Raw genomic sequence first — 23,267 nt, 5'->3', positions numbered from 1 at the left:
CTTGAGCAAGGTAGCGAGTACCTGTGTTCCATCTTCCGATATTTGTAGAAAACTGGGTTGTTATATTTTATATAGTAATAATAGTTTTGTGACCCTAGTGAGTGTTGAGGGTGAATGAATTTATTGGCGAGAATGTATAGTTTGAAAGGGTCGTTGGCACAATATTAAGTACACTCAATTGGGTGTAAAGTTTGATGGAGGAATATTCCAACATTCTGAATGAATAATGTAATGTAAATAGGAAGAATGTATTTAAGAGTGTGAATAGTTTTGGATCTAGGAACTGGTAGTGCTAAATTGTCCTGCTGTTGATAGCATTCGGAGCCCAATCTCCGTGGCTGGATGGTTAAGAATGAGGTCTAACCCTGGACTGCTAACACCCGGGGTAGGTGATTTCTCTTTTAATTTGAAAAATGTAATACTATGGTTTTTAAAAGTCCAATTAATTTATATTTACGAAGATTAGATTAAAACAAAAATCATTTCTTGTTATATTTAATGTTATGCAATTTTTAATTTTAATTGGAATTAATTTTAGTATGTTCTCCTAAGAGCCCAATTATTTTAATTCCATTTTTTTAATGCAGGAATTGTACTTTACGTGCTTACATTTCATACTATTTCCTAGGTTTTTTTTTAAAGGGTTAATTAGAAGTTAACAAATGGTTAATTCGAAATTAAAAACGATTTGTTGGAAATTAAAATAAAGGCTAATTTGAAATTAAAAAGGCAATGTAAAGGAAAAATACTTACGATACACCAATGGGCACCAGTTTTGAATACCTCTTGGGATTTTTTATTTATTTATTGTTATTATAACCTTAAGTAAAAAGAAGACAGATGCATATCGACAAGGGAAAAGTTAAAGTTTACCAATTTTCAGCTTACAGATATGGCTACACAAAGAGGGAAAACAAAAATTTAAAACAATCTCTGTATTGAAAAGTAGTAAAATAACACCAACCTTAGAAAGCACGATAAGTTGTATTTTGCCACAAATTTATTTCCAAATAGTAAAAGAGGTTGTAACACTTAAAAATAACAGCTAGACATTTCACTACCCATAAGAAATACCTTATCTTTAAAATATGACCAAAATAAAGTATGCCGGCGATAAACCGACTTGTACAACACATTTTCCACAATAGTAGTCTTAGTAAGTACACTACTTGTAAATTATATGCGCAGATAGAAGATTATATATACCGGCGGCATATGAATACGCTTATTTTGCAGTTCTTGCGTGCAAAAAAAACGACAAAAGTGTCATTCTTCATAATTTAAATGCATCATAATCAGACATAAAAGGTAATTAGTTTTATATACAATAACCCTTTTTACCCAATTTAATAAATGTAGAATTTGAAATAATATTGAAAATATTTGGAACTTTGGATATAAATTTATTGGGCCTTCGGGAAAAGACTCTTTTGTCGTTTAAACACAAAGAAAACCATCGGTTGTCTGTTCTCAAATAGCCCAGTCGTCGAGAAAATATGTGCTTGCCATTTTTTGGGCACATTTCAACCCAATTTCCACAAGACACTTTATAAATAATATCGGAATGTCAGTAATGCCAGTAAAAAAATCAGTTCATTCGGTCGGTTCTTAAGTTTGCTACATACAGCTTATATTGTATGACGTTACGAATTTAAAATTCATAAAATACGTCCAAAAGCCAATTTATACGCTGGAACAAAAAAACAAAAAACACTTTTATTTTTGTTCAGTCTGTAAACTGTTAACTGCCAACGCCATTATTGTTTAATTAGCGATACTGGCAGGGGATGACATAATACGTAAGCACGTTGGATGTTTGTCAAAAGGGGGGAAATAAACGGAAACGAACCACCCCGGAACGTCGAACAGTTGTATTGACAGCTACCTGTTCCTCAGATGTAAAGGAAATCCGTTGTTGTACGGACAATGGATGCATCACAATGGTTTTCGAATTCTCGACGGTATAAACTTAGAACATCTTAGAATCTATTCCGACAACCAGGCTAATAGTCTTGCGTCATCAATTATTTGTTTTGGCTTTTCTTAACGCTAGACTTCATCATTTTAGAGCGAAAATTGAAGGAGAATTTCCGCAATTAATCAAGTGAGAAGTGGTTCCAACCGGCTTCTAAAATCGAATTTTTTAGGAAAATCTAGTCTCAACTTCGAATTTCACTTCTTTTTTTTTAAATTTAAAATTAAGCCATTTATTATTATTACTAAATATTGTGCTTTGGCAGGAATAAAAGAGGTGGCCACAAAGCCTTCTGCACCTCGACCTGAGTCGTTCTGTTATGCTCCTCGGAATTTTATAAATCACTAGCTAGCTTCAGGTTGTCAATCAATCTCCATAGCCTGTCCACCAGCTCCTTATTGTCGGATCTTGCTTGCGGTTTTTACTCTCATAGTAGCAAAAATTTGCACCATCCTAAACACTCCAAAACACATAAAAACCGTTCCGCAGTCTCATCATCTTTCTGGCAATATCGGCACAGTGTTGATGATGATGGTGATGAGGATACTAGTAATCGGGGTTTGTGCTCCCCAGACACTGCAGCCTTCTGGCTTATTACACCTTCCTAGTTCTCTAGTTCAGTACAATCGACTCAATTCTTCTTCTCAGAAGTATTAGGTCATTGACTATTGATGCTACAATTTCATTCCCTAGGCATTTTCTGTATGCTAGGTTATGGTCTCTATTGAGCCGTTGCATCACATTCGATGATGATATGGGTGGCTTCGTCCTCATTACATAATCTGCAAATGGGAGCATCGTTATGTAGATGTTTTCTCAGATGGCAGTGACCGGTTAATAGTCCTGTCACTCCTCTGAGTCTCGCCTTCTCCAACTGCATCAGTGAGTTTGCTAATCTTGGTGAGGGTTGTTTCATCATAAGTTTACTATGTCTAGCACCGCTAGAGTTTATCCACTTCTGCTTTTGTTTTGTGTGGATCCATTCTGCGATGGAGGGATGTTTTTGTTATCCTAAGTTAGTTTACTGCTGCACAATGTTTCTTCTGTCTGTAGACAATTAATGCTCCTTCTTTCTCGCAAAAAAGTCTATTTCTTTAGTAATAATAGGAAAATGTGTGGTTAAAATCTTATTTCAGTACATATGATAGATATGGAGAAAACGGAACGTTGAGTTGAAAAAATCAAACTTAAAAAATTAATATCGATATTTTAGCAAATTTTATATGTTTCCTCTAAGACATCCTTCACGAGGGTTTTCTGGAGAAGAAGGCCCTCCGCACGGTGCGAAACACAATTTCAGCCCTTCTCAGCTTCAGCAGTGACGAGTTCAAATAATGGCGTACCGCCTGTTGGCTCGTAGGCAGTCTCTTTCTCAGCAGTTAGCGGTTCAAGGAGAGACAGTTGATGCTAATTCGACGGAGGTATGCAACAGCCACCGGACGGTAGCCTCCGACTCAGTCGCCTATGACTGGACGGATGGCAGCCCCGCTGGCTATGTATTATATTTTGGAAATTGTTCTTCTATTCTGTAAAGAGGATTCCACGTCAGTCTTCAGTTTGGTTATAGTTCCAAATATCTGACTCGTATACCTTGGCCGTGGGTTCGGGAAAGTGGGATCGGATCAGATGGTCGACAAAAGGAATATTGAGGTATGGGACGTAGTAAAGAGCTTGGTCAAATTGTCTGAGAGCTTTTGATTGAACGTATTGGATGAACTGGATGTTGTATGGCTTGGTGGAACCCCACACTCCTAATGACCAAAATGGTCGCATTTAACTCTTGCGTAAGATTAGTTCTAGTGGTCTAATAAGCCTTCGTAGTTGTTCAAGTTGTTAAGTTAACTCTTAAATCTTGTTTGAGGATTCCATGTCAATCTGCTGTTTATGTATACCCCTAAGTATTTGACTTGAAAGGAAATCGGTATCTCTTGGTTTTGATGCACATTTTTGTTCTTTCAATCTCCTACTCGTTTTTGCACCAGTCTTCGATAAGCACAAGGTGATGGAGGAAGCTTGGATAGGATTTCAGTTAGAGAACAAAATTGCGGTATCGTCTGTGAAGGTGGTGATGGTATTCGGATTTATGAATAGGTGAGCAGTATAAATGATGCAAAGGATGGGACCAAGAATTCTCCCTTATGGGTCCGGGGTTGAACCGACTTCCGAAAACTAGTTGTCGCCATTCTGAAGCAGCGGACGGTTAGATTGAATTTCAGGCCAACATTTGTTTAAGTTTATAAAGCACACCCGAGTGCCAGACCTTGTCAAAAGCTTGTGCTACATCTTGGAACTCACCCAAGAAATACTTTTTATTCTCTAGAGCATAGGAGGATAGTGTCGACACTGAAACCTTGTTGGATCGTGAAATTATGATGATGGAAGCCGAATTGGTGGGAAAGAATGATTTTATGAGTATCTAGGATGCATATTAAGCGCTTTAAACGGACTCTTTTGAGAATTTTATACATTGAGGGTATGCTGATGGGTCATGCAAGACGACCCAACTAAAAATAAACAGGTTGAAAAGCTAACCACAAGATCTCACATATTCAACATACAAAATCTTCAAATGAACAAAAATACGATGTATTCTCTCATCTAATTACATTATCTCAAGAATAGATTATTTTTACCCATTTGTAAAAGTGAATTAAACCAAATTTTTTGTTTATTTGTGTTGGTGTGGTGTAAATGTGTTGGTTATTACTTTATATGGGATGTAATTATGTTTTTATTTTTCCATTTATTGACAGTATCTACTAAAATCTGAGTGAAATTCCTTTCTTATAAATAAGCTAACTTTTCTATCTTCTATATACTAATTTATCATCAACTTTTGTGCGACATTTTGTTCAAGTATGCGTTATTCCAAATGTAATTATAAGAAGCACTTTAAATTTGTTTTAGTTTCATTTTAATGCGGTAGTAAAAAAAATTAAATAATTGAACATAATTCATGTTCTATTCATCCGTGTGCACTGATTCGTAATGAGTGGCAAATCCGAGTTTGCCAAGGCGAACGTTTTATGTTTATACGGGGGAAAAAGGGGAGCGGATCCTTGATGTTTGTGGAAATCGTCCACATAAAAGACTCTGATAAGGTATGCAACATTAGATCGGATGTTTTATGCCTTGGCGCTATGTATTCAAATATGTTGCCCTTGATAAAACGACGGGGCCGAATCTCTTCTCGAGCCCAAACGGAGATATTCAGATATCTCACAGTCTCCTATTGCTGACCCAGTTCGGCCGAGAATTGGAAAAGAAGCGAGTCCTTGTAATTCCTGCTCAACGGGCGAGTAGGCTTAATCGACTGAACGCTACGATTTGATATATTTTCTACACGTTATAATACCTCGGATGCCAGAAAGAGATTTCACTTTTATTGATCTTTTAAGGAAAAAAAACGTATGTACAGAAAATTAAATATATCGATTTAGAAATAACAATAGAACTTTTACTTTATGATTATTAGGAGATCGTAAGATGCGGTCTGGTGTGACGCATCTCAACCCAACCTTTCGAATTTTCCCTCCTTTTTTCATTTTTCCGAGTGGATAGATTACACGACATTTGAAAAATTACAAAAAGGAGGGAAAATTAAAAAAAGATGGGAAGTTAGTGTTCGAGTGGATCGCAGTCACGATAGCTCAAGTGGATAGAGCAGCGGCGTATTTAGCCGAAGGTCGTGGGTTCGAATCCCGCTCGTGACACTGATTTTTTTATCTCAACCAATACCTTACATAAAGATTAATTAATTGAAAGATGTTAGAAAAATATTTTTTCTATCGTGCCAACGTTTCGGTCTTTATTGAGATCATCTTCAGGGCTGGGATTTATAAACATTGTTTAATTTGTACAAATACATATAAGATGTGAAAAAATGAATTTATAAAATGATAGAAATTTTAGACTGAATCAAAGTTTTTGTTTAGATAAACTCAAAGTGTTTGTTTTTTGTGTAGATGTGTAATTACTGTGTGTCGTGTTGAGAGTGCCAGTGAGATACTGATGTTTTATGTTTTCATACGTTAGATTTTGAAGGGGTGGGGAAATCCATTTTTCCATCCTTATCCTAACAGTAAAAGCAACTCAAGATCACCCACAACCTCCTAGTGCACTCGGTGGCGCATCAAGGAAAATTGAAACAAGAGGCGGCACGCAACGTTCACACTTAGAAGACTTGCTCACCAGTGCACATATACAGTAATGTACTCCAACCAAATCCGCTACCTTGGGTTCTACATGGACAGCAGACAAACACACCCAAAACAAAAAATACAGGAACTACTCTTGCTGGGATCTAAATCCGCAATTGGACTTACAGAGTCGAGCTGTAGGAATCGACCAAGCCAGACAACATAATCCTTTCAATCGAAAATCTTCCCTCGCATGATCAACGCTCCCTTCTACGTCACTAACCAAACCGTTCACGAAGTCCTAGACATACCATTAGTGACGGACATGTTCCGAATACGTTTCTACATCTTCCACTCCAGCTCCTCTCCACACCAATCCACTAGCTTCAGCGACCCACATTCAACCACTAACATCCACGCCGCTTAAGATGACTGTGGGTTCGTAACCTCCTAAAACAACCCTAAACATTGATAGCCCCTCCTTTCTATGGTCCATGCATTGGTCACTAAGGTGAGCGCCACGTTATGATGGCCATGATGTTGGCCCCGATGCACTTCCCTGTTGGGAATGGAAGTCGAGGAAATCGTTGCTGCAACTCTGTGTTTGGCTAGGTTTGCTATTTACATGTTATTGACAGAAACCTGATTGGAAACAACAAACAATGGCCATCCAAAGTTTGTCCAAAGTTTGGACACAACACCAATCTACTACGCACGATGTTCGCGCATATTGGTCTCCTTCACTTTCATGTGTTTAGTGAGACCGCTCCCAAAGCCAATGCTCCCTAACTCCATTTCCAACCGAGGCCAATATGGGCCTCTACATACCAACCCCTCCTCTACTCCACCCCCGGGACAGATCTTTATTTGATTGTTCAGTACTGTCACATTGTAAATGTGTAAAATTTAAAAACCAATAGAAAAATATAAACAATGTTTGCTCCATTCTTCGTAGGGTGACTTTTGATTTATTTCTTATGATCTTTATTTCGTTGATAATCATTTACTTTCTCATTCTTTTTATTATTCCCTTTAAGCTAGGCAAGTGTTTCTTTTGTTCTGGCACGTTTGCAGCATGTTATTACGTCGATGAGTTTAATGAGATGAAGGTTAAGACAATAGCCTCCCTTTCGGACGTATTCGATAGACGTTTTCACGACTTTTAGTTGTGCGTTTCAAACAGATTTTTCGCCTGGAGCATTTAAACCTTGCATCTGGGGCGCTGAAGGTAAAAGCTGAGCGTCGGCAATAAAATGGCTGTCTGGCAGTGACGAACGAGATTTTTTACTTCCCCTTTCAATTTCCGAGAGCCCTTTGTTGAAAGGCTCTAGCTTCAATGTTCTCGCCTTAAAATCAGTTTTCCTCAGACCGACCAGTTATTTTCTACTCGTTTATTCTTGGCCGAGGTGAACAAGGCGAATAACATCATTTTTATTACGTAGGCCAACAACGGATTACCCAGAATTGATTTTTTTATTTAACTTTTATCTCACAGAACTTTTAATTATAGAAAACTACGCTAATGATAAATAGACCGGCATAACTTTCTTTATGTAATTTCATAACTGCACCTAAAGCGTCATATCAATTTTCCTGCCGGCTATGGCTACTATGCCCATTGGCTGCTTCCCACGTTTTGTCTATCTCGCATTTTTTTAAAATTACTTTTACCTTTGATGTTCAACATTTCCTCACGTGATTAAAATGTCCTAAGTCAAAATACACATTCACTATTAACTAAGTTTGGCGGGATTCGAAAGTTCTCGATATACTGCTAAGACACCACCCCTACAACATAAACCCACGTTATTATTATTTTTGACGAAGGTTCGCAACAGCAGAGGTCATATCAATCTCATAGGGTGTCGGTTTTTTAAAAAAAGCTCATTTGTAAGTATGTCGGGTTCGAATGCAGGGCCCTGGATTCCAACCACGAGTCCTTTAACTTACAGTGATGAGCGCCGCGTCTACGCTTAAACGTTGCGACCACCGACGCCCCTTAATTTGAAGTTAAAATAACGCCCTCCCTTCATTTACGCAAATAAATACATTCGAACAGAGTAAAAGTCACTCACAATAGTCATTCACTGTCCTAAGTTAACTGACTGATCCGACAGGTCTGTAGGTCTTGGATAGTCTACATTGACCGTAGACACACGCAAATAAATACATTCTCACAATCGGGTATTCATCAGGGTTTTTGATTTTACGGCAGTGCCTACCCGTCTATCACACTACAAATATATATAAAACTAAATGACAAAAAAACACTCTAACATACTCCAACGTTCACGCTAATGAATACATTCGCTCGAATTTAGAATATTTCAACTAACGTATAGGACTTCCTAAATGCGACCTTATATCTTTACCTGATTCAGGATCGAATCAACGTGTCCATACACATTTAACTACTTACGCAAATAAATAACAGTCTGATGATGTAAAACTAATAACCTAGACTATTTTGGTGTGTCTGTGTGTACTCGACATTCCATCACAAACATACTGCAACTTTCACTCTAATAAATACATTCGCTAGAATTAAGGGTAATATTTCAACTAACGTGTGCAAGGGCACCCTATATGCGACCATATACGTTTACGTCAACGTTACCGTACACATTTAACCACTCACGCAAATAAATACATTCAGACAATCAGAAAAAAATTTTGAATCTGCAAAACGCGGTAATATGAAACTCTATTAACGGAGTTGAGGTAAGCGGTTGCGATAGGTTGCGTAATTACAATTAAATTGACTTGGTTTAACCCGTTATTGTTGAATGTTCACAAATTTAGTAATCCCTCCTGAACGCTACATTTTGAAGTTTACACCCAGTCGGCCGTGTTAGATATGAAGCCGTCGTATCAATTCTAAAAGTATGCTAAATTCGGATTCATCAGGGGGAAACTATCGCGTTTCCGCGAAAATGAACATGGAGAGCCAAGGCGAAATCTTGTTCAAAAGTGAATACCCACTTTCTTGCCAGGTCGATTTGCTGGATGACGATAGCAGAAAGTTTCATGTGTTGATACGTCTAATATGACAAATAGGTAAAAAGTATACAACGGATTTCACTTCGTAGAAAACTCATAGTTTGCCAGCACCGTAGCAAAATATCCTTTCTATTTATCGTCTAGATAGGAAGAAAAGACTAATTGTTTTCTTTATATTACTTTAACCACGAGCCATTATAATCAGCATCATATCTCCGGAGAAAATTTCATTTTGTGTAAATATCGATTTTTTTCTAATGTAAAACTATAGATACTATATTCTAGGTTGAAGTATTTTAACAATCCACAAATTTCTGTGAGATATATGTTGCCTTCGATCGAGCAAATTTTAAGAAATTTGTTTGGTCAAACCCCTAAATAAAATCTCCAATCCCTCCTCTCCCAATGATTTCCGTTCCATTTCCTTTATCACTAATCTCTTGAAAATTATTTAACTCTCAAATCTTCAGGTATTTAGAATCTTCAAACCTACTTGTACCTTTTCAATCTTTCATCCTGCTTTCTCAACTAATTCGGCTGTTTTCAAATTTATATTATATATTTAATGATATTTTTAATATTTATATTGACTAGTTTTCGTGGTCCACTAGACCAATTAATAACTTTCAATTAATTAAGGTTTTTAGCTGGGATAAAAAGTCAGTGTCACGAGCGGGATTCGAACCCACGACCTTCGCCGCTGCTCTACCACTGGAGCTATCATGACTTCGATCCACTCGGACACCAACTTCCCATCTCAACCCCACCTTTTGAATTTTCCCTCTTTTTTGTCATTTTTTCCATTTTTCAAATGTCGTCTAATCTATTTGATTCTCAATTGTCGCCGAGGCGTATCTAGCCGAAGGTCGTGGGTTCGTATCCCGCTCGTGACACTGATTTTTTAAATCAGCTAAAACCCCTAATTAATTGAAAGATATTATTTATAGTTGAGACGGTTTAAGATAAAGAAGCTTCCTGTTCTCCTTCATTTTTCTAAAGTCTTTGACACCATAAACCATTATTTTCTTCTTTCTTAAATCAGTTCACTTTTCTTCTCTGTGTTTTTCCTTTGTTTCATTTATTCTTCTCAGCCCGCAGGCATATAGTCGTCATTACGTGCCAAAACCTTTTTCACCTTTAGTTCCCATATTTTTCCTTTTTGTCCGTCCAACTGAAAACCAAGGAAGATTATTTTTTCTGATGTTTCGGTACGTTTAATATTTGCTAATTTTTCCTCTCTTATTAAATTTTCTACATTTCATTTATTTTTATGCTATTGCATTTATGTATCTGATTTGACATGAATTGTACTACATTTTGTACATTTTTTATTCTGCCTCAACGCCCCGGAACAAAATTCATTTGCTAGTAGAAATGTGTGGTGTTTAGTGACCACTAGTTAATGATTATTTGGAGATCGTGAGATGCGATCTGGTGTGACGTAGGTTTTATCAAAAATCAATAGAAAAACATTTTCTTTATCGTACCAACGTTTCGAGCTTTATTGAAATCATCTTCAGCACTGAAAGTGTTTGTTTTCTGTGTAAATATGTCATTACTGTGTTGAGAGGGCACTAAACACCACACATTACTCATTTTGTAAACAAATACATTTTCTCCTTTTTAATCCAGTGTACACAGAAAAGAAATACTTTGATTGAATCTAAAATTTCAAGCATTGTATAAATTCATTTTTTTTCACATCCTACATTTATTTGTAAAATTTAAACAATGTTTATAAACTGAACCACTGAAGATGATCTCAATAAAGATCGAAACGTAGCATGATAAAGAAAATATTTTTCTAAAACTGTCACACCAGACCGCATCTCACGATCTCCAAATAATAATTGATTTTCTACTTCTTCTTACAAAAAAGTAAAATCCTCGAAACATATTCCATGTACGACACAGTCATGAAAATGAAATTTACAATGTTTAACATAAATCAAAAGCAAATAATATTTACATGCCGGACTAAATTATTTATGGGTCGGTATCCAGTAGGATTTTTATAATAATATTGAACTAGTTAATTATTTGAGAGTATTTAGGGGCTCACATGTATAAATATTACAGTTTGATCATAATCGGATTTAGAAACTGTGCGGATTAAAACTTTATCCGATCGATTTGAACGTTAAAACCGTTCGAACTATCCCTGAACAGGGGTGACAAAACGTTTTCGCAAAAGCTGAATCCCCACTCTATAAATAAAGCCGCCTCAATCAACGCCTACAAAATGGAATTGATTTGCGTTCATTAAAACTACAGATCGTAATGGTCCGAAAGGTTACAGAAAAGTTTAAAACCGTGTCGGCCTCGCAAACAAGCCAAATAGAAACTGTGAACCAACCGATCGTAAGAGGTGTTTTTCGACTCAACCCCCTAGAGAGATTAAAGAAAAATTGAACATTGATGAAGGAATTTATCCAAATATATAACTGAAAGTGAATATTTATCCGCCACTTTTAAATTATAGAAAAATATAGTGCCAATGGATGAATTTAACGTTCGGAGTTTTTGAACGGTCTCACCCATTCAATCACTATGATTGATGTTGTTTTCAATTTGATAACAATAATAACACTCATAACTCCGAGTTTTCGTTATGATAAAGTAAGCTAGACTTCTCGATACGCCTGGTTTTGAGGTCGGAGCTTTTGTTGAACAACTGTTGACTACTAGATCAATAATACTTTCCAATCTATCGATATAATCTTTAACTGTTCCATTTTAGAAACGAGGGCGTAATCTATTAAAAAGGGTATAAAATGCTCTTTACGAGAGCGCGAATTGTGGTAACATTGATTTTTTTTATTTTTATAAAGCAAAGAGAAGAAAGAGATAAAATCGGACGATTGCTATCTGTGAGTTGATTGTTTTAAATCAAGAATTTTTAACAACATAACGCTTGCGGTGATCGTGGACTTTAATTGTGTAGATAGTACAAAAACCAGATCAAATTTTAAAAAAGATCAAAATTCTGTTTTTCTTTGATTTTTTGTCGTATAATGAAACATTCAAAATTTAAGAAAAACGTTTTTTAATTTACCGTGTGCGTTTTTTTTTAATGTAATGCCTTATTTTTGAAAGGCTTAAAAAAATAATACCAACAACTCAAAAATTCATTGAATCATTCTTGAAATGTTGGAGTTTTTCTTCAGAACTCGATAATTCAATTGATCTTCTAATTGGTTGAAGAAGAAAAACATTGACATTTTTTTCATTTGCAGCACATTACAACTATCTTCAAAAAAGTAGCGAATGAGAGAGGGGGAGAGAGGAAGTAAGTGATTGTGAGAGATAGTAAGTGAGTGAGAGAGAGAATGTGAGTAAATCGGTGAGTGATGGAATGATAGAGAGAAGGAGTGTATGAGAGAGAGAGAGAGAGAGTGAGAGAGAGAGTGAGAGGGAGTGAAAGAGTGAGGGGAGAGAGAATGAATGCTTGAGAGATTATCTAGGAGGGGGAATGAGAGAGAGAAATGGAATGAGTGAGTGAGTGGGAAAAAGAAAGAAAGTGATTGTGACAGTGAGTTATTGGGAATGTTGAAATAATTGTTTTTATTTTTTTTTTATTGTTTAACACCCTCTACAATCCAATTTTTTCAGTAACGGAACCCCTGCAATGGTTAATTCGAATTACTGAAAGAGCGCGGTATTTATTCTGTATAATTACTCAAATTGTATGATTTTTTGTTTGACAGATTTTTCAGTTGTATTTCATTTCAAGACCAATATGTACTAAACCAAAGAGAAAAAATATGTCTATTCTAAAAAACCAAACTAGTTAATTATTTAGTCGGGTGTAATTTCTCTGACATTCTTGTTGCGGATTTTAATATTTTATTTGAGATTTTATTTGTGCATATAAATCGGGATTCTAATTAGAAGCGTGTGAGTGTGTTTCTCTAATAAAGAGTATTTATTTTGTTGTTTTATATCATCCATTTTTCTAATGTGTCAGTTGATCAAGTGTCTAGTCTTATTTGTCCAATCACCTGTATAGATTTAACATTTTCTTGTGTATAAATTTTTTTTGGACTCAGAATCTTATCAATTCAGCCTAATAAACCATAAAGACATAAAATTCAATTGAGGATTATTATTCAGAAATCGTGAGATGCGGTCTGGTGTGATGTAGGTTTCAGAAAAACATTTTCTTTATCGTGTCAACGTTTCGATCTTTATTGAGATCATCTTCAGGGCCTGGGATTTGCAAACATTGTTTACATTTAACAAATACATGTAGGATGTGGAAAAAAATTAATGATTTCATAAAATGCTAGAAAATTTTTGATTTAAATCCTGCATATATTTGTATAATTTAAACAATGTTTGTAAATTCCAGGCCCTGAAGATGATCTCAATAAAGATCGAAACGTTGGCATGATAAAGAAAATGTTTTTCTGAAATCTACATCACACCAGACCGCATCTCACGATTTCTGAATAATTATCGATTAACGGTCACTAACCACCACACATTGAGAATTATGTTGAGCTCATAAAATCGTCAAACTTGCGCTAGTTTTTTTTTTAATTCAAGAAGATGAATATGTCTGATTAATTGATACATCAGCTAGAAAAGGGGCCAAAGTACACTTTCAAAGTCGAGTCGGTTTCGGTTGTGGAGCTTTATTGCACCTCAGGCGTTTTCTAAAACCCTCGAGGATAATAAGACCTTCAAGATCATTAATCCTGAAGATATAACGGCTTAAATGTGTAAATTATAGGCTTGTGTTTGTTGTCCAAACGTTTCCTCTGACTTGAGAGGTCTTGTGTAAGCCATTTTGAAAGATAACTTACAAAATTCGTATCCGATACGCCACCATTGTACGAATCAAATATTCATTCGAAACTTTTTCTTACAGCTGTATTCTCATCCGTCTTGAATTTGTTGCGATTCGTATTTTACAAAATTAGATCTGAATATACAGAAGACAGAAGGGCATATCCGCACGGTATACATAATGCATGACTTAGCGACGAGGGAGGCGATTTCTGCTCTGGATCTTGGTATTTTCTGGCATTCGACACGTAGGAATATGATAAAAATCGAACGCATTCGTCGAAAATATCCGCATCCTAAACGCAGATCCCAAAACTCTAACTAATCATAATTGATACTTAAAGAGATTGTCTGTTCCACAGTTACTTACAGAGTTAACAATCATCGGATAACCCTTGAGTCAACAAACCAGTTCATTTCTTACGAAAGTATTTAAAAATAAACGCCTAATTATAAAGATTTAGTTTTTAAAAGTTACATATTTTTGGAAAAATTACACATCCGAACAGCACTACAATTGAACAACTCGTTACCGACCATAATAATAATATATTTTGTGTCAATTATTAATCGAAATAGATATGCATTTGTTAATACATTTATGCGTCATAAGAAAAAAATTAATACACTTTTCATAATTGTTATAACAAGAAACATTGCCGTAATGCGTCTGACAGCGAGACTAGGCCGACCAATTGGACCCCGAGACTATAAAGCTCTAATCAAAATTTCTTCAAAAATACTTTGGAGTATACATGGAGAGTTAAGGATGAAGAAAGCAAGCGAAAACAAAAAGTACAAAAAGTAGTTACTGATACATGACGACATTACACATACCATGTTAGGACTGCCTAATGGAATCAAGACAATACTTACAAAAAAATAAAAATAAAAAATAAATAAAAAGAGAGAGTGTGCCTTGGTACAACATGTGATAACAACAGACCATAGGTTTATAGGTTTGGTTTTTATGGAGTAAAAAGCATACAAACAGCAAGGAATAATTAGAAATGGATATTTTTGGGGTGTATAAAGAAAATAATAAGGGTAAATTATAAAAAGACTTCCATTTATTTGATGATATCATCAATTTCTAAACTTCGTTCCAAAAAAGAAGAAACATTCAAATAATAGGAAGAAGATTTAGCATTTTCTTAATAAAGATAGTTGAAACATGGTAAACAACGCCTCACATGATGCGCTCCGTCATAATTTAAAATTGTAATTTTTTTACAACGATAAAATTCAAGAAGTCATTAATTTAAAGAAACAAATAAAACATTATTTGGGAGAAGAGTGAGTTAGTGAGAAAGTGCGTAAGTGGGAGAAAAAGAGGGTAAGTGAGAGAGACAGAGAGAGAGTGAATGAGAGAGAGAAAGTGAGAGAGTAAGCGTGGGAGAAACGGACAGTAAGTGAGATTGAGTGTGTGAGTGAATGGATGAGTGAGAGAAAAAGAGAATAAGTGAGAAAGTGCGTGGGTTGGAGAAAAAGAGGGTTCGTGAGAGAGAGAGTGAGTGAGAGAGATTAAATGAGAGAAAGTGAGAGAGTGAGTGTGAGAGAGGGAGAGTAAATGAGTGAAAGTGAGAGAAAGAGGAAGTAAGTGAGAGCGAGTGTGTGAGTGAATAAGTGAGTGAGAGAGAGACATTGTAATTAATTTTTTTTTTATTTAAAGAAGGGTTTAAAATGGTTGTGAGTGAAACGGAGTGCAGCAAGGTCCCAATTTATAATTGTAATTTTTGACCACACGCCGTAATTTAACGTACGTGATGATGTGATTTAAACAAATGAAAATGTAACAATATTAAAAAACATTAAATTATTGTAGGCCATCATATCAATCAAAAAAGGGTTTTTTGCTTTTTTGCTAAAAACCTGTGGTCTCTACTTCCAAAAAATAACAGTAGATTGTATAACTAAGGCCAAAAGAAAATAAAGTAATCTTTTTATTATTTCAGATTTTTACAACAAATTTGGGAAACATCCTAATCTGCAATATAATTTGATAATATCGCATAAATATCAAATTTGAGCAAATTCAATTTCTTGCTCAAGGGACCGGGGTGCAATCAGAAATTCATGTATGCCACTGCAATAAATTTAGTCAGGTTGTGTTATGCAAATTGGTCCATTAGACAAGATCGAGACAAATTCGATTTTCCCTGTTGACAAGTTTTTTTGTTGTCAAGATAGTAAACATTGTCATTTTTTATCCCAGTAATAAACGGTAGAGGCCTCCCGGTAATAAAATTTATCCAATTAAAAGATAGAACGACATCGGAATGGGGTCGCTATCCGTTAATCCCCGCTATTAGTATAATTAGCAAGTTTGAATTAGTAAAATAAAGATTATCTCTCGTGGCAGCAAGGCCGAGCACTAAAGACAAAAAGGGCCTGCAAAATCTAAAGGTTTCCAGCGGAAATTTTACGACCGAGATTCTTGGTAATCTTCGCCCCGGTTCGAATTAATTCCAGGAGTTACTCTACGTCTCTATGTTCGTCGTTCTTAAGGTTGATTCACGATATACGGATCGAACAAAAATTCTGACGAAAGAAATAGTAAACCACCTAAAACAATTTTTGTATAGTACGCCTGATTTATGACGCCTGATTTCATATTAATATTTAAATTTTGACTCTTCTTAAAAAAATAGTTTTACTGTTAATAATCACCCTTAATTTATCAGCTAGACGATTAACAATTAATTAAGACCAACAGTTCGGCAACACTAACAGGTCATGCGGGTTTAGTATTCACTGCGCTTCATTAAAATACCTAAACAATTTTTGAATAGATAGAAAAAGAGAAAACTTAAATAAATTGACAGTAGGCCAAGGAAATTAAAAATAAGTTTATAAATACCAGCGTTGCCAATTGGCAACCGACTCTCGAAACAAAATGTGACCATTAGGGCTGTGATTTATATGCAATAAAAACAGATAAATATACAAATATATATATGTAAAAATATTTGGTCCAAAATGCAATTTAAAACTGAAAATATGCGAAAACAACCATGAGAAAAAATAAGGAAATCTCAAATTAAAGCACATATGTGTGGCGTTTAGTGACCGTTAGTCAATGATTATTCGGAGATCGTGAGATGCGGTCTGGTGTGACGTAGGTTTTAGAAAAACATTTTCTTTATCGTGCCAACGTTTCGATCTTTATTGAGATCATCTTCAGGGCCTGGGATTTAAACATTGTTTAAATTTTACTAATATATGTAGGAGGTGAAAAAAATTAATGATTTCATAAAATGCTAGAAAATTTTAGATTAAAAAAAATGAATTTGTACAGTGCTAGAAAATTTTAGCTACGTTACACCAGACCACATCTCACGATCTCCGAATAATTAAAGCACATAATTGTATTGAAAAAAGAAACAGTGGCAAGAGGAACATCACATTGCTAATTTCAAAAAAGAAAAGCACATTTAAAAAAAGTTAAATTTAAAAAATACGCCGTCTCATCCATCGAGACCCCGATCGGTCAATTTTCGATGAAGTCTCTGATTTTATGGTGTGTTTCTTTGCATATAAGATCCAGGTGAGATTTCCTGAGGGTACTATTGTGGGGAATGGTTTTCCCTGGGTATTTCTCCAAAAAAACCTTGAATTCAGGGTGGCTTCGTTTATGGATGGGTATGTCAGCTCTATAATGACGGCATAAATCGGTATCGAAACCGGACTTTTCAGGCCCAGCACCTGTGGCAGCTTGTGCTGCAAAGGTTTGTTGAAACTTAGACTTCCTACATTTGTTTTCCGTGTGCTTTGCTGTCTTTATGTGCTGTGTTACCAAAAAACGTGTACCTGTTGATACAGGTTTATCACAACAAACACAGTACAAACGTCTGCATCGCCCTTATAAGTCTCACTGGAAAACTCACGCACATACTGTTGAACAAGATCTTTCGTCTTTGCGGTGACTTTCGGCATTTTAGGAGTAGTCAGTTCACAACACACAAATAATGTTTTACGATGGAAAACACGTGAGAGACTGGGTAAAGCTGAGAAGTATGATGGTAGGGAAAGAAGAGAACTGAGGACGTAATATTTCCATGAATCCAATTAAACTATTTCGAGATCATTTACAGTGTTAGAAACACTATTTATTCCAAGAGAAGCAAAGGCTACCGAAAGTTCGCGGAAAGCGGTGGAGCAGCACTGAACAGACACAAACACGTTCATTATGTGGAAACGAAAGAATGGAAGCCCGTAGCTCTTTATCATATCATTTTTTTGACTGCTCAGAAGCATTTGGCGTGTCAAATACCGATATGCCAGATATGTTTTAAAAAAATATGAAATTACAACTCACTTATGCAAAAATATGCATTTATGGCAACGTATGCACAAATATGCAAAGTAAATATAGCTTAAATTGATTCCAAATACTTCAAAACATGTACAGTTTGTTAAAACTGGATGTTTTAGTTAGTCAGGAAAAATATGCAAATGCATGTATTTGACAGCCCTAGTGATGATACACATGTAACAACTCACGCAAATAAATACATCATACAATCGAGAAAAAAATAATGAATCCTCAAAACGCGGTATTATGAAACTCGTATTACACAGAGTTGAGGTAAGCGGTTGCGATAGATTGCGTAATTATAATTAAATTGACTTGGTTTAGATGATTAATAATAAATTAACTAATAATATTAGAGTATCGTTGCTGCTTTAACCAAAGACCGACAGTTCGGCAACACTAACAGGTCATGCGGGTTTAGTATTCACTGCGTTCCATTAAGATACCGAAACAATTTTCGAATAGATTGAAAATGAGATTAACCTAAATAAATTGAGAGTTGACCATGAAAAAAAGTTCATATAAAAAAACGATATCCATGCAAATAGACGAAAATTTATGCGCAAAAAGCTAGATAAAGCAAAAGGAAGAAAATGAACATAAAGATACAACTACACATTTCTTGGATATTTTTTGCCCTTTCTTGCAGGTACATATGTGGATAAAAACCACTTTAACTTAATAATCGCTTAATAGAGCGTCCATATCCCCCCAGACCGGGGGCCAATTCGCTCTGAGCACTCTTCTCCTCCACCCGACAACCGCCCAGCCGGGCCGCTTCATTTATCCTTTACAGTCAATTCTATACGTCAAGTCCGAGATTTTGTAGGAAATCAAAAATAAGTCTGTAAATACTAAAATTGCCAGATGCCAAAAGTCGTTCGAAACAAAACGGTTTACTCACGTCTGTTTGTTCGAGGATTCGGTTTAAAAGGCCAAGTCTGGTTGTTTCGTATTCGGTACAGAAAAAAAACCATATGCTTCATTATTTCAGGTAGGTCACACGTAGGACAATTTGGAGTCGGGCCAATTCTGTTTAAATGGGAACCATGGATTCGTTCTTAATCGTCTTCTTGTTGAGAAAATTTTTTTGCAGCCATACTCTTTGGAAAACGTCGTCATTATAGTGGGAAAACACGCTTAATTATCCGTGCCGTTGTCAGAGTGCGACCTTGGTGCATGTTGTGAATCGAAGGCTTGTTTTCCTACCTAAATTGTTAAAAAGGATAGTCATCCGACTGTTGACAAATGTCCAACAATTTGTAAAAATTGATGCTTATTGGTGAACATTGAAAGGGACACATCTTCTGATATATTCCCCCCACACAAAAAATCCCAACCGTGAGTGATAGCCGGAACGTTATTTATTCTACTTTACAGCTTGGTTTATAAAGGCCGGAGGAGAAGGAAAATATTGTTCGTGTCGATTCATTTCGCCGTACGGGGTCGAGATGAAATTGAAATTCGAACCGTGGACGCTGTTAGTTGAGCCTCGGGAAATTTGTATCTGTATCTGTGAGAGCCGGATATAGATTAAACCGGTTTTATTTTCCCGTCGCGTAGCTCACAAAACTTTAAGAATCGACAATCTAGGAGGCTTGCGTGTTTTACTACTTCGACGCCGGAACAGGACTAATTTGAATCGGGGCTTTTCAAAGGAGAGTGTAATGAAAAAGGATCGGTTAGGCTTCAGTCTCCCCGATGTTTTTTTTTCCTACTGGCAACTTTTTATTGTTGCGTGGCTTTGTGCTTCCAAATCGACTTATTTCAACAGAGTCCAGCATCTCAACCTTATTAACTACACTTAAAAATTTTTTATGTCTTAGCTTTCCCTACTAGTCCACTTCTCTTTTCTATCCCCATACTCTTCCTAACCACACCCCCTCATGCAGGTCCGGGGTCACGAGGCTGGTCTCGATGATAACACATGTATACTTTTATTATAGACAATATTTTACCGATGTCAACAACGATCAGGGGCTCAACATCGCCCAGAGAGCCGTCTCAGGCCCAAAACGCGCCCCTGGTGAAAGAGAAGGACGTCAGTGGAGATACGGAGCAGGCGCTTAATATGAGAAACTACACTCACAGGCAAAAAATTTCACCCAATGATTTTTTTCTTGATAAAAAAAATTCTACCCTTAATATATCTTATTGTTTTTACCAAAAAATATTTGATTATGCTGTGTTTTAAATTGGGAATATCAATTAGAGGTGAAAACACTTAATCCATAATCCAAAACAAGGATAAAAGATTTTTCAATGTTTACTTTATACGGAATTTAAAATGTTTATTAAGTCTCATTTGAATTTTGAAGTAACAACTGTTTGGTTTTCATCTTTGTTTTCTTAATTTCAATTTTTAAAATTAAAAATGTCATTTATTACTGAAGATGTTGCGCGTGTTGTGGCACTATTGATGATGGTCGTTTCATCAGGTATGGAGCTGTTGCCATCGTAGTTCCCTGGGTCCTACCATAGAAGGCCCGGTTCTGTACGCCCTAGGGTAACAGAACCACAGGATGACCGTTTTTTTACTTTGAGCATTTTGCGAAACCGACACCTTACTGTTGTTCAAGCGATTCATCAGTTCCAGGAAGTTCGAGGTGTCCAAATTTCAGAACACACTGCTCTAAGAAGATTAAATCAGTATGGACTGATGGCTTCTCGCCTTGTAAGAGGACCAGAATCGATCAGGACACACAGGGTTGCACGGCTCGCATTTGCCCGAGAACACAGCCATTGGTCATTGTACGATGGGTCTGCTGTACTTATTACAGATGAGTGTAGATTTGCTCAACGATCGCCAGAAGGGCGTGAAAGAGTGTGGAGAAGGCGAAATGAAAGATACGAAGCCTGTAATTTTTCCCAGAGCCATCCTTTTCAACCTAGCTCAGTGATGGTGTGAGAGGTTATTTCAATGGAAAGTTGTACACTGTTGGTTGTTGTTCGTGGAGGGTTTTGACGGCCACTCGCTATGTGATGAAATTTTGGAATATCATGCGTTGCCTATCCTCGATGAAATCAGCGACATTCCTATTCTAATGCACGATAATGCCCGACTACATGTCGGTCCCATAGTACAAAAGTACCTTCACAAGCATAACATCAGAGCCTTAGCCTGGCCGGCCCGTTCTCCAGATTCAACCCCATCGAACAATTAACATCAAAAGACGAATAATAAAAAATAAAATAAAAAAGTTCGTCCATCACTTCCTGATACACTCCACGGTCTTGAAAGGACTCTTCGTGAAGAATGGGCTAACCTCCAGCAAAGAGACATTTCCAGACTGGAAGAAAGTGTACCGAGACGTCTTCGAGATGTAATTAAGGCAAGAAGAGAAAATACGCGATATTGAAATTTTAATTAAAGATCGAAAACAAAATTACACAAATTTTATCTGTCCGTCTTTTTTCTTTATATTTTCTTTAACAATTGATATTTTGTTTTACTTTTTTAGACAAAGACTCAATTATTAAAACATGGAACTTTGAATAATATATAAAAATATGTACAAATCAAGTTATATTACATGTGGGCGGAATTTTTTGCCTGTCAGTGTATTATACTATTGAGAGAACGTAATTATTTATGTGTATTCCTTCCTTTTTTCATTTTATTTTTATTTTTTTGTTTACTGTTTTATGTATATTTTTTACTTTTCAATTTTTAATTGTTTTAATTTTTTTTTCTCGGTCAAATTGACGTATTAAATTTATAAGTAAAGGTTAAAATTTTCTACAAATTTCAAGATTGTTTGAGTTCGTGGTCCGATAGCCCGAATAACGTTTTTCAATTAATTAATCTTTATATAAGGCAATGGTTGAGATAAAAAAGTCAGTGTGACTAATTAATTGAAAAACGTTATTCAGTCAATCGGACCACGAACTCTAATGAATTTAATAAGTAAATTGAAGTATATCTTCACGAAAGCTCTCCGTGGCCATTTTGTCGCTGAGAATCAAATAGATTACACTACATTTACATTAGATTACAATAAGAGAGGAAAAATTAGCAAATATTAAACGTACCGAATATCAGAAAAAATAATCTTCCTTGGAAGAATAAATGAAACAAAGGAAAAACACAGAGAAGAAAAGTGAATTGATTTAAGAAAGAAGAAAATAATGGTTTATAGTGTCAAAGACTTTAGAAAAATGAAGGAGAACAGGAAGCTTCTTTATCTTCAACCGTCTCAACTATAAATATTATCTTTCAATTAATTAAGGTTTTTAGCTGGGATAAAAAGTCAGTGTCACGAGCGAGATACGAACCCACGACCTTCGGCAGGATACGCCTCGGCGACAATTGAGAATCAAATAGATTACACGACATTTGAAAAATGGAAAAAATGGCAAAAAGGAGGGAAAATTCAAAAGATGAGGTTAAGATGGTAATTTGGTGTCCGAGTAGATGACGTCACGATAGCTCAAGTGGTAGAGGCAGCGGCGTATCTAGCCGAAGGTCGTGGGTTCGAATCCCGCTCTTGACACTGACTTTTTTTATCACAGCCCATGCCTTATATAAAAATTAATTAATAGAATTTCTATTCATGACTTAACAATCATTGACTCTTTCCATCCACGATAATCCTCCTGTCATTGACTTGGCTCTGGCGCACAATTCCTACAATCCTTCTAGACGTCTGGAAAAAATGTTTGAATGTATATAATATATAATCAAATATTTTAGATGGTTTGATATTTATTTACTTTTAAAAGGGTTGAATAACAATTCTAGCTCCTTTTTTCTAATTTTCTATTCAAATGACCTACTTCCTAAACGACCGCCGTTTGCTGTATAATATAAAATGAATGATTAGTTTAATTCGTTCGCTGTCAGCCCTTATGTATAAAAAAAATTCCTTTGGGTAAAATTATTGGCCCAGGATGAGTTTAAAATATCAGTTGTTTATTCGCATCCAATAATTTTACTGCGAGAAAAAGGGAGAATATGAGTGCAGAAGAACATTTTTGCTTGTTATATTACCGGGAGAGATTTTGCTGAAAAGGTAACGGGGGGCGGTGTTTCCCATCCGATAAGAGT

At 35.9% G+C, this 23,267-nt stretch overlaps 1 protein-coding gene across 1 annotated transcript in view; it reads left to right on the top strand.

Moving 5' to 3' along the window:
- The first annotated feature begins 1,255 nt into the window (after positions 1-1,255).
- Positions 1,256-23,267, top strand: part of LOC106661261 (nephrin-like) — a 52,535-nt gene continuing 30,523 nt past the window's right edge. The window contains exon 1 of the mRNA XM_014384546.2: positions 1,256-1,308. The gene's annotated coding sequence lies outside the window, so the exon portion shown is untranslated. The remainder of the gene's footprint in view (positions 1,309-23,267) is intronic.

The sequence above is a fragment of the Cimex lectularius genome, unplaced genomic scaffold (genome assembly GCF_000648675.2).
Source record: "Cimex lectularius strain Harlan isolate CLEC.00 unplaced genomic scaffold, Clec_2.1 scaffold75, whole genome shotgun sequence".
In the NCBI taxonomy this organism is placed as follows: Eukaryota; Metazoa; Arthropoda; class Insecta; order Hemiptera; family Cimicidae; genus Cimex; species Cimex lectularius.
This window is presented reverse-complemented; position numbering and strand designations above follow the sequence as displayed.